The sequence below is a fragment of the Pseudophryne corroboree genome, chromosome 2 (assembly GCF_028390025.1).
Source record: "Pseudophryne corroboree isolate aPseCor3 chromosome 2, aPseCor3.hap2, whole genome shotgun sequence".
Classification (NCBI taxonomy): domain Eukaryota; kingdom Metazoa; phylum Chordata; class Amphibia; order Anura; family Myobatrachidae; genus Pseudophryne; species Pseudophryne corroboree.
The window spans coordinates 368081067-368097361 of record NC_086445.1 but is presented as its reverse complement, the minus strand read 5'-3'; the positions used below and the strand labels follow the sequence as shown (position 1 = coordinate 368097361).

General features: G+C 40.9%; 1 long non-coding RNA gene across 1 annotated transcript in view; it reads left to right on the top strand.

Annotated features, from left to right (window-relative positions):
* Positions 1–14739, top strand: part of LOC135050811 (uncharacterized) — a 79420-nt gene extending 64681 nt beyond the window's left edge. The window contains exons 2-4 of the long non-coding RNA XR_010241839.1: positions 13010–13234; positions 13355–13483; positions 14275–14739. This is a non-coding gene — a long non-coding RNA (uncharacterized LOC135050811). The remainder of the gene's footprint in view (positions 1–13009; positions 13235–13354; positions 13484–14274) is intronic.
* Positions 14740–16295: the final 1556 nt, after the last annotated feature.

Genomic DNA, 16295 nt, shown 5'->3' with positions numbered 1-16295 from the left:
AGGAGTGGCACTGCAGTTTTCTAACGAGAGGATGAGTGCTTCCATCCTCATGTGAATCTGAACCACTAGCCATTAACATAGGCCAGGGCCTCAGCCGTTCCTTGCCACTCCGTGTCGTAAATGGCATATTGGCAAGTTTACGCTTCTCATCAGACGCTTTTAATTTTGATTTTTGGGTCATTTTACTGAACTTTTGTTTTTTGGATTTTACATGCTCTCTACTATGACATTGGGCATCGGCCTTGGCAGACGACGTTGATGGCATTTCATCGTCTCGGCCATGACTAGTGGCAGCAGCTTCAGCACGAGGTGGAAGTGGATCTAAATCTTTCCCTATTTTACCCTCCACATTTTTGTTCTCCATTTTTTAATGTGTGGAATTCTATGCCAGTAATATATCAATAGCAATGGCCTACTGTACCGTACTGCTATATATTATATACTGGTGGTCAGTAAAATTATGCACTGTCCTCCTACTATATATACTGCGCACAACAACTAAAATGCACCACAGGTATGGATGGATAGTATACTTGACGACACAGAGGTAGGTAGAGCAGTGGCCTACTGTACCGTACTGCTTTATATTATATATACTGGTGGTCAGCAAACTGTGCAAAACTGAAATGCCCCACAGGTATCGATGGATAGTATACTTGACGACACAGAGGTAGGTAGAGCAGTGGCCTACTGTACCGTACTGCTATATATTATATATACTGGTGGTCAGCAAACTGTGCAAAACTGAAATGCACCACAGGTATGGATGGATAGTATACTTGACGACACAGAGGTAGGTAGAGCAGTGGCCTACTGTACCGTACTGCTATATATTATATATACTGGTGGTCAGCAAACTGTGCAAAACTGAAATGCACCACAGGTATGGATGGAAAGTATACTTGACGACACAGAGGTAGGTAGAGCAGTGGCCTACTGTATCGTACTGCTATATATTATATATACTGGTGGTCAGCAAACTGTGCAAAACTGAAATGCACCACAGGTATGGATGGATAGTATACTTGACGACACAGAGGTAGGTAGAGCAGTGGCCTACTGTACCGTACTGCCTTATATTATATATACTGGTGGTCAGCAAACTGTGCAAAACTGAAATGCACCACAGGTATGGATGGATAGTATACTTGACGACACAGAGGTAGAGCAGTGGACTACTGTACCGTACTGCTATATGGAGGTCAGCAAAATTCTGCACTGTCCTCCTACTATATACTACAATGCAGCACAGATATCGAGCGTTTTTCAGGCTGAGAACGTATAATACTGGTGGTCACTGGTCAGCAAAACTCTGCACTGTCCTCCTACTATATAATACTGCTGGTCCCCAGTCCCCACAATAAAGCAATTAGCACACTGAGCACAGATATTTGCAGCACACTGAGCACAGATATGGAGCTTTTTTCAGGCAGAGAACGTATAATACTGGTGGTCACTGGTCAGCAAAACTCTGCACTGTCCTCCTACTATATAATACTGCTGGTCCCCAGTCCCCACAATAAAGCAATAAGCACACTGAGCACAGATATTTGCAGCACACTGAGCACAGATATGGAGCGTTTTTCAGGTAGAGAACGTAGATATTTGCACTTGTAGCACACTGAGCACAGATATTTGCAGCACACTGAGCACAGATATTTGCAGCACACTGAGCACAGATATTTGCAGCCCACTGAACATAGAAACTGAGAGGACGCCAGCCACGTCCTCTCACGATCATCTCCAATGCACGAGTGAAAAATGGCGGCAACACACGGCTCCTTAAATAGAATACGAATCTCGCGAGAATCCGACAGCGGGATGATGACGTTCGGGCGCGCTCGGGTTAACCGAGCAAGGCGGGAGGATCCGAGTTGCTCGGGCCCGTGGAAAAAAAGGTGAAGTTCGGGCGGGTTCGGATCCCGAGGATCCGAACCCGCTCATCACTAGCAGGCAGGGGTATAAAGTTTCATTAGCTGCTGACAGAGCTTCCCGTCCAGAGGAGAGATAGGAGTAGGGAGCGGGCTGTAAGTGACGCAGGGAACCCAGCTTCTCACACGCCACCATACACAGCAGGCTGTATATTGGTCCCCTGGTCTTGTGTAACTTGATCAGAGCATTTGGGACTGGACAGAGGCACACAGAATGTCCTCCTGAGTCTTGTCCCAGTGTGTAAGTACAGAGGCTGCTGCTATTCTTGCAACATAGATGAGATTACATTTATATGTGTATTTTAAAGTTGTTTACATTGTCTTGGGGCCTGATTCAGGTTGGAATGAAAACCTGGTAATGGATGAGTGCAAATGACAGTTGGCCATTTGCTCCTAAGTGCTGTAAAACTGACAAAAATGGACGTGGATTCAACCAATTTGTCTGGTTAACCATTTGTGTCTGTTTTCCAGTGTTTGGGAGCAAATGGCCAATTGTCGTTTGCTCTCATTCATTACCAGATTTTCATTCCAACCAGCCAGATCTGACAATAAATATGTAGGTGTATGGCCAGCTTAAGCCAAGCTCACATAGACTGGCTGCTGTAATTCCTCTGCTGGGGACAGGAAATCTGCATCCAAACACGCAGTGTCTGGCCTTAGCACTCCTACAAAACAGGAGTGACATGCCGCCATTTTTTAGAACAGTCCCCATCACCACTCCCAAAACTGAGAGCAATCTCACAGAACTATACATGCACAGAACGAGTCCTGCATGTGCAGTTTCCCCATCATCGGGTTAGTACGTGAACTATTGGGCTTACTTACTGACCTGAAGGCCTTTTGTTGCCACTGCAAGAAAACTTTCTAAAATAGTTGTCTCTCATTTTTAAACCATTGGTTTAAATCTAATATACATCCTCCTGTAACTTACAGATGTGTCCTCTTGCTTTGTTGCCCACATAGTGTTTGCATCACAGACTGACTGGCGCATACACATGCTCCCGCTAGCCATCCAGCACATCAGTCAGGAGCCGGGGAAGGTAGCAGGGAGCAATGCCTCCTGCAGCAACAAAGTAAGAGGACACATCTGTATGTTGATGTAATGAGTGTAGTGCTGTCATCACACTGTAACATAGCCAGGATCCGGACAGTCGGTATATCGAGTGCCTCCCGTTCAACCTGCCTTTCAATGTAGGAGAATGCAGCTTAAAGATTGTAAAATGCCGCAATAGGGATCACTAGCACTTTTCACATTTTCATTTAATGCTAAATATTGAGAATTCTTTACATAGTGAGAATACTTAGAACTTTATCTGTCAAGCTTGATGCATTGTTTTCAGTGGCCATGCAAAACTGCCTTGCTGTCCTTGTAGGGATAAATGACCTCTTTCAAAGTCCCACCTTGCAATATGTCCCTTTCAAGGGCAATGGAAAAGAACACAGCTCAAGCTGATGGCACACATTTAAGGTGGGGGGATACCATAGCTGGAGTTTTACGGAATCAATTAAATGTTTTAGGACCAAGTTATGGATAAGGGTATCATGATTTTTTATCTTAAAAATTGGCGCACTTCATTCTTATTATTAAAAAGCTTTTTGCTCCATTGCTTAGATATCAGGCAGTAACAATAAAGTGTGCCCTTGTTCCAAAATAAAATATTAAGAATGAAATGCAATTTCAGTAAAAGTCCATGTACCTTTTAGAGACAGTTCTCTTCATAACTGAGAAAATATATTTAACCAATTAAAATGTATGTGGACAGGAAGGTTAAAGAAATCACCTCAAACCAATTTACCTGAGATCTTACTCAGAGATTAATCTACTGCTTGCTATTCATTGCACCAATGGTCATTGCCTCAGCCATCTGAGAGCATAATTAGTAGCAATCCCATCAATTGATAAGTGTATTGCCATGAATAAAAGTGACACTGAACTGCTCTGCTAACAATATTATCATTAAAATGGTCAGCAAAGATATTTAACTATGATGATAGCAGCTCTGTGTGTTCTGCTTCATTCCATTTGCAGTATTGATTTTGGCTAGAGAAGGAAAGGTTGGGCTATATTTGTTCCACAATATTTTGAAGTGAGCCAAAAGTGTTCAAAGAGGGAGAAACTGAACAAACACACACGCACACACATGCATGCATACGTACACACACACACACACACACACACACACACACACACACACACACACACACACACACAAGAGAATAATTCAATATACAAAATACTAAAACACACCTTCTGGAGCATAAACTTAAATTGTGCAGAAAATGTATGGTCACTAAAAAGAAAGCAAATGGACAATTGTTCTTGACAGTATTTTGAGATTTGTCCATAAACTTGGCTTACCATATTGGTAGTTCTTATACAATCTAAGGTTTTAAAAGTAAACTATAGCGCTTGTGTAATGTGATTTAATTTACCTATAAAGAGCCATTAAACCCCACACATGACCTCATAACAAACTGGTAATTTGTTTTTGTATATATTATCTTTTATTACTGTTATATTATTATATTTGTTTAAAATAGAGATGAGCGGGTTCGAATTTACTCGGTTCTTTATGCCAGAATTATTGCCATTTCTTATTTTCTGGATTTTTCTTATTGGTTAACCAAAACACGTAACGTCCGATAGCCAATAAGGAGATTTGAGGAAAACCGAACCCGCTCATATCTAGTTTAAAATTAGTTGGCACTGGCTGTGGTCTTCTACACCCTCTGTGCTGTGGTCATTAGTATGGACTTGCACACCACTGTGCTGTCGTTAAAAGACTCTTACAAAGAGGCTCCTGAGTACAGACACATGGGCCCATTACAGTAGCCTGCATTTTTAAAGTGGCAACAATTTAAAAGGCAAAACTATCCCATTTTTACCATTTTAAATTATCACCAATTTTAATATACGGCTAAATCGCTGGATTTGCGCCCGTCACTGTAATGTGCAAGCTATGACATAACGCTCATGGTGTAATGAATAAAAAGGATAAAATGTTGGGACTATTAAAAAGAGAAAGACAACAGTGAAATTAAATAATTAAACAGCCTGATTTTGGGAAATCCAAATACAGAAATATTTAGTTACTCCACACACAGTGGCGGATCTTGCCACGGGCAAGCAGGACTTTTGCCCGGGGCACCGCCTTCCGGAGGGCGCTGGCGCCATCAGGAGGGCGCCGCACCGTGGCAAGATCCGCCACTGCTGCCCGCTGTGTCCCCGTCCGCCTCCGCTGCCGTCCCCGTCCCCCTCCTGAAGGGAACTAGACGCTATGCGTCTAGTTTCCCTTCCTGGAGAGTAACTTTGCTGAGCGGTGCGCGATGACGTCATCGCGCACCGCAAAGCAAAGGTCCTCTCTACGAAGGGAACTAGACGCATAGCGTCTAGTTTCCCTTCGTGGAGAGGACCTTTTGCTGTGCGGTGCGCGATGACGTCATCGCGCACCGCTCAGCATTCAAGCGGCGCTTTTAATGTACAGGGGGCGTAATTAACCACGCCCCCTGTATTAGGCCACGCCCCATTCCCTGCCCGGGGCGCTCTGCGCCCCTGAACCGGCCCTGTCCACACATAAGTTATACCTAATACTTCTGAAAGAAATTTAAGTAGGCAACACATTACCTTGATTTTAGGATAACTTATCCCTGGCTATCGGCAATTTATTTAGAAAACTTTAAATCACATAAAATTGACTGGAATATGAAAATAAAAAACAGTCACTGTCACTTGTGTGTAGTTATTCTTTACAATCAAATAATAGTGGAGTGGAGAAGTGGTCAGTGGAGAAATTGCCTAGAGCAACCCATTAGCTCTTCCTATAATTTAATAGACTGGATTTTATATATGCTACCTTAAAGCTGATTGGTTGCTAAGTTCTACTGATTCACTTCTCCATTCTTTTCACTGCTTAATACATTAACCTCTATGTCTGTTGGACCCGCTATAAGGATGGAGTTTTATTGAGATGTCAACAACTTTTTAACCTTATATTTGCAGACAAGATCAAAACTTCACATGCAAGTGGGGTTCTCTAAAAAGAAAAGGTGTTTTGCCTGAGGGTTCTTGCTGTGTCTTTAGCAAGTTATTCAGGGGTCTGTGTAATAAGCCTTGGAGAGAGATAAAGTGGATGGAGATAAAGTACCAGAAAATCAGCTTCTAACTGTCATGTAACAGGCTGTGTTTGAAAAATGACAGTTAAGAGCTGGTTGGTTGGTACTTTTTTTCCCCTCCACATTATCTATCTGCAAGGCTTAGTAAATAAACCCTTAGCGTTGTATCAGCAGTGCTCCTGGTCCATGTTTCTTATGCTTTCCAAATTCTAATAGCGCATCTGTAGGAGTATTGATCCCATCATGTGTGATTAAGAGGAGCCACCGTAAAGAGGTAGCAGCCATGCACTTTAGCAATAGCTTGCGTGGCCTCGGTGGTGCATGGCATTATTTTAGTAACCACAAAGAAAATCATTAAGCAGCTGGAGTCTGCTACAAACACATTCCCCTAGATCTACTCCCCTCCTCAGAATATTAAGAACTAAATCTGGAGGAATACCGCATAGGCCAGCCGGCCTTGCATAACGCATAGGCTATGGACCATCTGCCTCTGCTTGTAAGCATTTTTCAGAGTGGAAGCCTGGGGCTGTAGTCCTTTCAGCCCAATCATTAATCCAACCACACATCTACAGAAAATGTGTATGATGCACCTTTTTGTGTATGTGCATGTTATCACTTTTATTTCATGATCATGCTATCTTTTGCCAAACACAAGAAACATGTTTTGCACCTGCCAAATGTAACCTAATGAGGTGTCATCTGTTTGTTTGATATGAGTCACAGTGACTATGTTTCAGTAATTACATTTAGAATAGTCAGAGAATGAAAACACACAACTGAATGAGGAGCACCACTCTCAACAATTTCTTGCCAGGTGTTATATAACTTCATAGTTTTGGAGTAAGATTTTGTGTTGCTTAGTGATCAACACAAGTTACATTTTCCAAAATATTTCCTAATATTAAATGTGAAACAGGAACTTACAGCAACTGCGTGTCTGCCAAGGGCTGATACTGTAAGGTACTCACCAGCATTTGGACAGATATGATTATATATATATTATATGCCTGTAATTCTATCAACAGTAGCATACTGTAAATATGAATCTAAACTCAGAATTGCATCAAGATATGTCATTCATGTACTATACCTAGTTATGTCTTCAAAATAAAGATTATTTACCTTTTATGCATGGCCAAACATTCCAACAAGACACAGAGCATACTGACACGGGGAAGGGGGGATTCAAGAGATCTTCACAGACTAAAAGCCTTCTGAAATAATAGCTCACACGTTATCATATTCCTCACATTCCTCATCACCTTGTGCTAGACAGCTCAACACACACAGGGCACAGAGGAGCTCACACACTCGCAGAAATTAAACAAAAGGGTCAATTGTGTTTTTGTTAAACCTAAATACCAAAGAATATATTTGGAAACGATCACTGGTACATGCTACCACATTCTAAACAGACATGCCGTAGTATTAATTTTCTTCTGATTTAACAAGTGCTTATAATAAAAGAAAATGACAATCAACTGTCTTATTATTTCAGTTGTATAAGTATTTAAAGACTAAACATATTTAGAAAAGGATTAAAATACATGCTCTGGACAAAGCAACAATGTATTCCAAGATGCTAGTTATACTGTATTATATTGTATAATAGAATAATAGTTATATACCGTTATAAAAATTATTCTTTACCACTGTATTTAATGTATACTGTAACTTAGGAGGTTATTCAGTATGGATCGCATTAGTGGTCCTCAGCGCATTTGCAGAATGGGTCCTGTGTTATTGCAGAGGTATTCTGAGTAAGGGGCGGGAGCAGCCTGGTGGGGCGAGCCCATGGACTGCATCATGAGATGCAGTTTCTTTGGCCTTGCAAGCCGCCCTGCACGGATCGCAAATGCCGCAAGCCACCCTGCTAAGGATCGCGAGCAGCTTTGTAAATGTGATCCATACTGAATGAGAGCCTTAATGTTTGTTAGAGTAAGACAACATTTGCAGGCTAAGTATAGTGACTTTACTGGATGACACAGTAGGTAGAGAGTACAGTATCATTAATTATCACTGTGTAGTCTGTTTATGCTGTGCAAGTCTACTCTACTGTACTTTCTTCCTGGTGATCATCCTTACTGGTAATCTTCTATGGTATGTAATGAAGTCTATTCCACAATCTTCTTTAATATCACTTTCAGACAGAAATCCCAGCATTTACCTGGCAACTCAGCGCTGGGTCGTGTTGCCGGGCTCTGTCTGACCCCCCTTTCACACAGACATGCAAATTACCAGGTCAAGAATTTCGACTCGGTAATTTGCAAATTAACACAGTATTTTGTCTGTGTGAAAGGGTCAACCCGGTTCGAAATTCCCGAGTCTCCAACCCTGGTAAAGTACCCATGTTTTTCATGAAATTACCGGGAAGAAATGCTTCACCCGGTAATTTCAGTTTCTGTGTGAAAGGGGTATCAGTGTTGATGCTGAGAAGCATATTCTTCAACAGATTGTAGACTCAGGCACAACAAGCAATCTTCTGGGGAAATGTCAGTGTACAGTATGTGAACAATTTAATACTGGGCAGCACGGACGGTGTAATGGTTAGCATTACTGCCTCACAGCACTGAGGTCATGGGTTCTATTCCCACCATGGCCCTAACTGTGTGGAGTTTGTATATTCTCCCCGTGCTTACGTGGGTTTTCTCCGGGTACTCCGGTTTCCTCCCACAATCCAAAATATACTGGTAGGTTAATTGGCTCCCAACAAAATTAACCCTAGTGTGAATGTGTGTGCGTGTACATGTGGTAGGGAATATAGATTGTAAGCTCCACTGGGGCAGGGACTGAGGTGAATGGCCAAATATTCTCTGTAAAGTGCTGCGGAATATGTGTGCGCTATATAAATAACTGGTAATAAATAAAATAATAATAATACTGTATTTTAAAAAAGAATAAAACAATTGGAAATAAATTTAATCAAGCAACAGCTAAACTGAATAATTACAACAATCAGATGTGGAAAGTGAAGGTTGAGATGCTGCTATCCTGAGATGTCTTCTGGGATGTTATTTCTTATTAACCAGGGGATAATAACCAATAATGGACTTTGAAAGAGATACAGGCGCAAGCAATCATAAACTCGGTGTCAGACTTGATCATAAAGGGTTCACCAGGGGAATACAATGGCTGGGGATCACTTAAGGAGTATGGACAGCTCTTGGGTAAGTGTGGTCATCAACTGGAGAGGTTATTCCATCCCACAAAGGTCATGGTATATTATTATACAGCCTCAGAATCATAACACAATGCCCCCTTTAATCTAATAATCTAATAAATTGCATATTTGCTGTCTTTAGTTTAATAATAATCATATGTGGCTGCTTTAGAATAATAATAATTATTATTTGTGCCAGATTTAATGTAATAAATACTATTGGCGCTTCTTTAGTCAAACAATAATAATCTGTGCCTCCTTTACGGGAATATTTATCAATATTATTTTTACTAAAATAATTTGAAACAGGGTGTTTTCATACCCGTTTCAAATTATTTTAGTATCTGAACGTACTAGTGAGCAATTGGAGGAGAATTTGCAAAAGCTCTTAAATTTGCGTATTTTGTTTAGCTACCAGATTGCATTTCCCATAGTTGGAATGGGAAATGCGATCTGCCCGTATTTACTAAAATTAAATTGTAAACACATACCAAAGGAAGCCCTATGATAATAAAGCTATCTTCAGGTAACATTACCAAGGCTTCCCTTTGGTTCCCCTACCCCTGAACAGCCTTCTCTGCCTACTCGCAGTGAAGTCTGAGCTCAGATACGGCCTTTGTGATCAGCCATGTATGTTTCAGAGACCACAGGCTGAACACCAGTGAAAGATTAATTCTGACCTGCATATTAGGTGCAGACTCCACACTTTTGTTCTGGGTCTACTCCAACCATAAGTGTACGGTCAGATTACACTCCACCTGTCCGAGAGTTGTGACAGTATACTCTGACCCAACATGAATGTCACTAGTAATTCTTCCCCAAAGGTAGTCCAGGAACACCTACTTAACAGAGTAGATGCTATTCAGCCTCCTCATGCGCAGCCTGCTCACCTCCTGTAGCTGTAGTTCAAGCCGCAGGATACCTAATCCCCTGAAGTTTGATGGAGACCCTAAAAGTTTTTTGTTTTTTTTAGCCAGTGTATAATACAGTTACATACTGAATGAGTTAAGGATGAACAAGCAGACATGAAACTTGTGTGGTCCTTGGATTATTTAATATCCCTCTGCATCAAAGTGGATCTTCACCATAGCAAGAGAGAAAGGGAAAAGTCCCATTGCTCTAACTACAAATTGGCTCTTTGGTTCTCAGTTCCTCTTGTGCCCCCTTAAGAGCCCATGTAAATTAGAAAAATCACATTTCCCTCCTGAGTAGTGCTCAGGAACATGTCCTAAATGTTCAGGAAATGAAAAAGCCTAACTGATCAAGCGGTGTTCAGATTAGGCTCAGTTCAATTTTCAGCTGACCTTTGACCTTGCACTTGCTTACATGCTCCCACTATCACTTGAAATAAATCTAAAATCCTGTCCTGTGAATCAGACTGCCACCAGAACTGCTTGTGAGCAGGTACTCCTTGACATTGGGTCATTCAAAGTATTGCTAACATTCTGGAAGACTCTGTGCCTTTTCCGTATCAGTCCTATAGTGACATATTTGGCAAGAAAGAAATGGAGCCCCTACTGCCCATCAACAATAGGTTTGTCCCATGACTTACAGTATTACCTAGTAAAGTCCCTTCCCAAGGATGATTAGTAATTCTGTCACTTCCTGAGGCCCAAACTCTGTAAGAGTATGTTCAAGAAAACCTCAAATGTGGCTTCATCAAGAAGTCAAAGGAAGGCCTCTCTTTCATCAAAAATGTGGACAGGGCTCACACACCTTTCACTGACTATGAGTGTGTTAAATGCCAGCATAGTGAAGGATATTATCTACCCCTGATCTCTGACTTTTTTCATTGTATTAAAGGGGTTAAGGGTTTCTCCAAACTAGATTTATGAAGGGCCGATAATTTAATTAGAATCAGATTTGCAATCACATCACTGGTGGCCATTAGCATGCTGGGCGGCTTTGCCCTGTGCTGGGTGGCATCCAGCATGCAAGTGATAGCAGAAGCAGATTCTGATTTTTAGCTGAATCATGCTGAATCAGGTCCTAAATTAGTAATGTGCTGGAGCAATAACCAATAAAAAAACTCTATGCAAAAAAGATCATCCTCAATGCCCCCAAGGTATACAGTCCATTATAAATAGAAAAGTGGTGCAAGATGGAATTGTCCTTGGGCCCTCCCACCTTCTTTTATAAAGGGCATGCACAGTTTAACAAACCAAGCACTTCAGCAACCAACAGGGATTGCAACTTTGTGACTGAAGTGCTTGGTTTATTTGGGCCCCACAAACCATTTTTTTGGGGAAGACTACTGTACTTCCAATCACTAATGAGGTTGATGATGAGGGCATTAATTACATTATAATCTTGTAAAATACATTTCATGAACTCAATCCAAATGACATAATATGGACGAGGTGCCTAGATGATTAATGTCCCTACGTCTACTAACTTTGGCATCACAAATGGAGCAGGTACCTTCACAAACTTTGCCAAGATTTTGATAAAAATAATCCCACACCCAAGAGGAGGCTTTTTGGGTCTTATGCCAAAACAATCACCTTCTTTTTATCGCGGGCAAGAACTGCAGCCACTAGTGGCTGACATAGATACACATCATCAACACCCTCATCCTCTTTGGTGGAGAAATGGTGGAGGAAGGTGAAAGAGGTTTCTCTATGAGGACAGTGTGAGGAATGTCAGACTCACATATAACTAACATGGACGTCCCCTCAGGTGTTTTTGAACACAGAGTTTGAACGTTAGTGTTCTTTTTTATAGGGCACCAATTTGTCACTTTCTAAGGTGACAACTCTACCCTTTTTTAACATTGTGAAAGATATTGATTTCACTTGCCCTTTCCTAAACTTTCTGCCCCCTGGAACCCCCTTAAGTAGATGTTGTATTATCATGATTGGCAGCAGCTGCAGCAGTAGTAGCTGTTTGCTCTTACCCTTCTCTTGACTGATCATTATCCATATTGATGAACTGAACAAACACAAGTTGTACAATAGCAAAAAGCAATTGTTTTTTACTTTTTTAACAAATCACAACTCACACAACAAGGAGTCACACTGCTTATATTTATGTGAACAATGTTGCAGTGGCATACAGCGCACACAACTTGTATAAAAAAAGAGCAATTATTTATTTTTTGAAAATGACAATACAAAGCATTGCGTCACACTGCTTAAATTATTATGTTAACAAAGGCAATTATATTTATTATGTCAACAATGGTGCTTGTATTTATTATATAACAAAAGAGCAGTGGCATACTGCACACACAGCATGTATACAAAAGAGACATTATTTCTTTTTTGAAAATGACAACACAAAGCAACAAGTCACACTGCTTATATTTATTATGTCAACAATGTCGCAGTGGGGTACAGCCTGCCGAGTCACAGTACAGCACCAATGTGACACACTTAGATAATAGATGTAACTACATTCTGACACTATAAAACAAAATAAACAATGACCTTGCTAACTGCCTGTACTGTAATCTATCTCAGCCAATATTAACACTAAGCAGCACTGGAGTGTTTGAGCTCAGTGGACACAGATAGGTCAGGTCAGCTTAGCCCCTGGAATAAATGTACACAGTCTGTAGTGGACACAGATTTGCGAGGTCAGCCAATAGAGTGAATGGATACAGTTGATACATATAGGTCAGCTCAGCCACAGGAGTGTATACACACAGTGGACACAGATAGGTCAGCCAAGAGTGAATAAACAAGATGGACTGGGCACAGATAGGTCACCTCAGCTACTGGAGTGGATGCACACAGTGGGCACACATATAATAATAATAATAATAATAATAATAATTGTATTTATATAGCACTCTCTCCAACAGGACTCAGCTCAGCAGCGTAGATTAAGCACAGACCATCAGACAACACAGCTCTCTCCATGGACTGGTGTGGAATGGTGCTGAAAAACCACCACAAGCACTTAAATAGGGTCCAAAACCCATGAGAATATAAATCTGGGATGATGACAGTTTGCCTTTATTTGGAATCCGAGCAAGGCAGGAAAACCCGGGCCGCCGCATGGATTCACTCAGATCCCTGAAGTTCAGGTGGGCTCATCTCTAAAAATTACCCAAAAGTTACAAACATATACAGAACATGTACGTATAAGACTGTAACCTCTCTGACGTGTAGAGGAAAACTCAAAGACAATGCATCTATCTTTTCAGGTTTTACTGAGACATCTTCCATATTGAATTTGTTCCAACCATACACCAAGCACAAAGATACTGTGTCCATTTGTGAACTGTAAATCCAATACTGTACATATTTATACTGACAACATTTTACAAAAACCAGTGAGTATTTGCAGATAACATTATAAATAGAGATATGTGCAGACCACTGTGTTTTGTTTTTTGTTCTAAATCATCTTCCTGTTTTGGTTTTGGTTTTTGATAAAAATCGATAACAAACTCGAAAATACCTTGGACCTGTTTTTGCTCCTATAGTATTATTAACATTAATTTCCAGTCATTTACAGTCAATTTTGCATACCTCACCATGCACTCTTCTGTGTGAAATGGCATCTGAAATTGCGAGGGAAGGACTTATAGTACATGCAATCCAAAACCTCAAATTATTTTTTTAACTCTGAGTTCTGAACTCGAGGGAAGATCTAACTTGGGACTTAGTCCACTTGGGTCCCCAAAATTGATCCGAGCCAGGACTTGGTTCTACTTGAATCCTCAAATTTCAGGTGTGTTCGGTTTTCAAGTAAACCAAACCGCTCGCCTCTAATTATAAATGGGGAATCTTAGCTTTTGCTTCCCACCAACATCTCCCTGTCCCTGGATTATATTGATCTTCCTAAATAACACAAGACAGCTACTGTACTGTAGATCATTTTCAAATCTCCATAGCCGCCGAAGTTTATCTATTTGTCTATCTGTCCATTGCTTTTTATCGAACTATAATGAAATAACTCATATACATGACAGAATCTAAACAGGGTCATCTGGTGTCTTTGTGTGTTTTTTTTCTATTATTTGTTTGTCTCCAATTCCAAAGCACTGTAGAGTGTGAAGCTAGCGCTTCATAAATAAATGTTAAATAAATAATATCTTTTTTTTTTTTACTTTTGGAAAAGCTTTCAATCAGCTGAACATTGATTGCAGGGCACTAAAGGAAACATATTGATGATCACTTGATGAAAGATGTGGAGTGAATAAGGGAGAGACAGACAGGATAACAATCACACAGTCTGAGTTTCTCAGATTTCCACAAGGAGAAGAATCTCTAACATTTTAGTCTAAATACATTTTTCTTTCGATAACTGGATACTGCATTATCGTATAACAAATAATAGGTTTTCTACTGTATACATTTTCGTGTTAGCATATTGCACAATGCACCAGCAGAACAATGTTAGTACAATACATTATCACTTACAGTATACAGTGTAATAAATGAGCACAAAGTTACATAATGTTAGTGACTTTTATTTTACTCACTGTAATGAACATATTGTAGAAAAACAAACTTGGACAAACTAGCTAAAAAATGTATGTTAGTAATAATAATATGTATTTTCCTACAACTACTTTAAATATATTCCCCCTTTAAGTATAAAATAAACATTGATTTTGTGTCCCTCCTTATCTCACTTTTTTCATTATATACTTTTCTTTGCTTGTACTCCTGTCTGGGTTAAGGGAAACAACTTAAAGTGAAGTTTACATCTATTATGTCATCATATGTTTAAATCTGGCTTGAGCTGACACAACAAATACATATATTTTTATTAGATTCAGCTTACTTAAAGCAACATCTACTTTATATAGTGATCATGTTTGTATCTGTCAGCATTCTTTTACAAGTAGGTAAGGTCTAGGATGTATTCATAAATAACATGTCTCTTGTGCAGCAGTCATGCTGTTGAAATTGTGTGATAGTATTACAATAGACAGAAATGACTAAACAGCAACTATAGTGTTTATCTGTGACATGTCATTGAATACTGCAATGAGGAATGGATAGACAAAGTTAGTTTAATGTGTTACCTATACTCCCTAATGTTTGTTTTGTTATGTTAAAGAATACTCATAATTTTTGTATTTTCCTCTGAATATAGTAAATACAGCTCAGTTCTTGATCCAAGGGGTCCCCAACCATGGTCCTCAAGGCACATTAAGGGGGTTATTCAATTAGCCACAGGGTTTACCACATGGCCAACTGCTGGTAAAAATCCCTTCAAAATAGGGAAAGGCTATTCAGTGAAATAGCCTTTTTTCAGCACCGAAAAATCGGGATTCAGGAGCTAAACTCACTGATTCCACAAAAACTGTGGAATCAATGTTTTTTTCTTCCATGCGATTTTGTGTTTTTTTCCCACAGACTTTGGCTCAGTCCAACTGCGGTAACTCACGCATGGGGTAATCCCCGCTAATTGAATACCTCCAGCATTGCAATTAGCCGGGGGCTAAACCCTGCGGCTAATTGCAGTGGCTCAAAGTCATAGGTCATGTTGCTGTGTGCACATCATGCTGAGGCAGGCTGTGGACTGTGGTGGAAGGTGATGGGGCTGAGAAAGGTAATGGGTGCTGAGGAAGGTGATGGGGCTGGAGGCTGAGGAAGGTGATGAGTCTGAGAAAGGTGATGGGGCTGGGCACTTAGAAAGGGCATAGGAGCTGGGGGCAGAGGATTGTGATGGGTCTAGGGGCTGGTGATGGGGCTGAAGAAGGGGCTGTGGGCTGAGGAAGGTTATAGAGGATGGTAATGGGGCTGAGAAAGGTGATGGGTCTGTGGCTGAGGATGATGATGGGCTGAGGAGGGTGATGGGGCTGTGGCTGAGGATGGTTATAGGGCTGAGGAAGGTGTTGGGGCTGTAGCTGAGGATGGTGTTAGAGGCTGTGGCTAAGGATGGTGACAGGACTGAGGATGGTTATGGGGGTGAGGAAGGTGTTGGGGCTGTGGCTGAGAATAGTGTTAGAGGCTGTTGATAAGGATGGTGATAGGGCAGAGGAAGGTAAGGGGGCTAAGGAAGGTGATGGGGCTGAGGAAGGTGATGGGGCTGTGGCTGAGGATGGTGATAATGCTTAGGATACTGATGGGGCTTTGTGCTGAGGAAGATGATGGGGCTGATGAAGGTGATGTGGTCAAGGAAGGGAT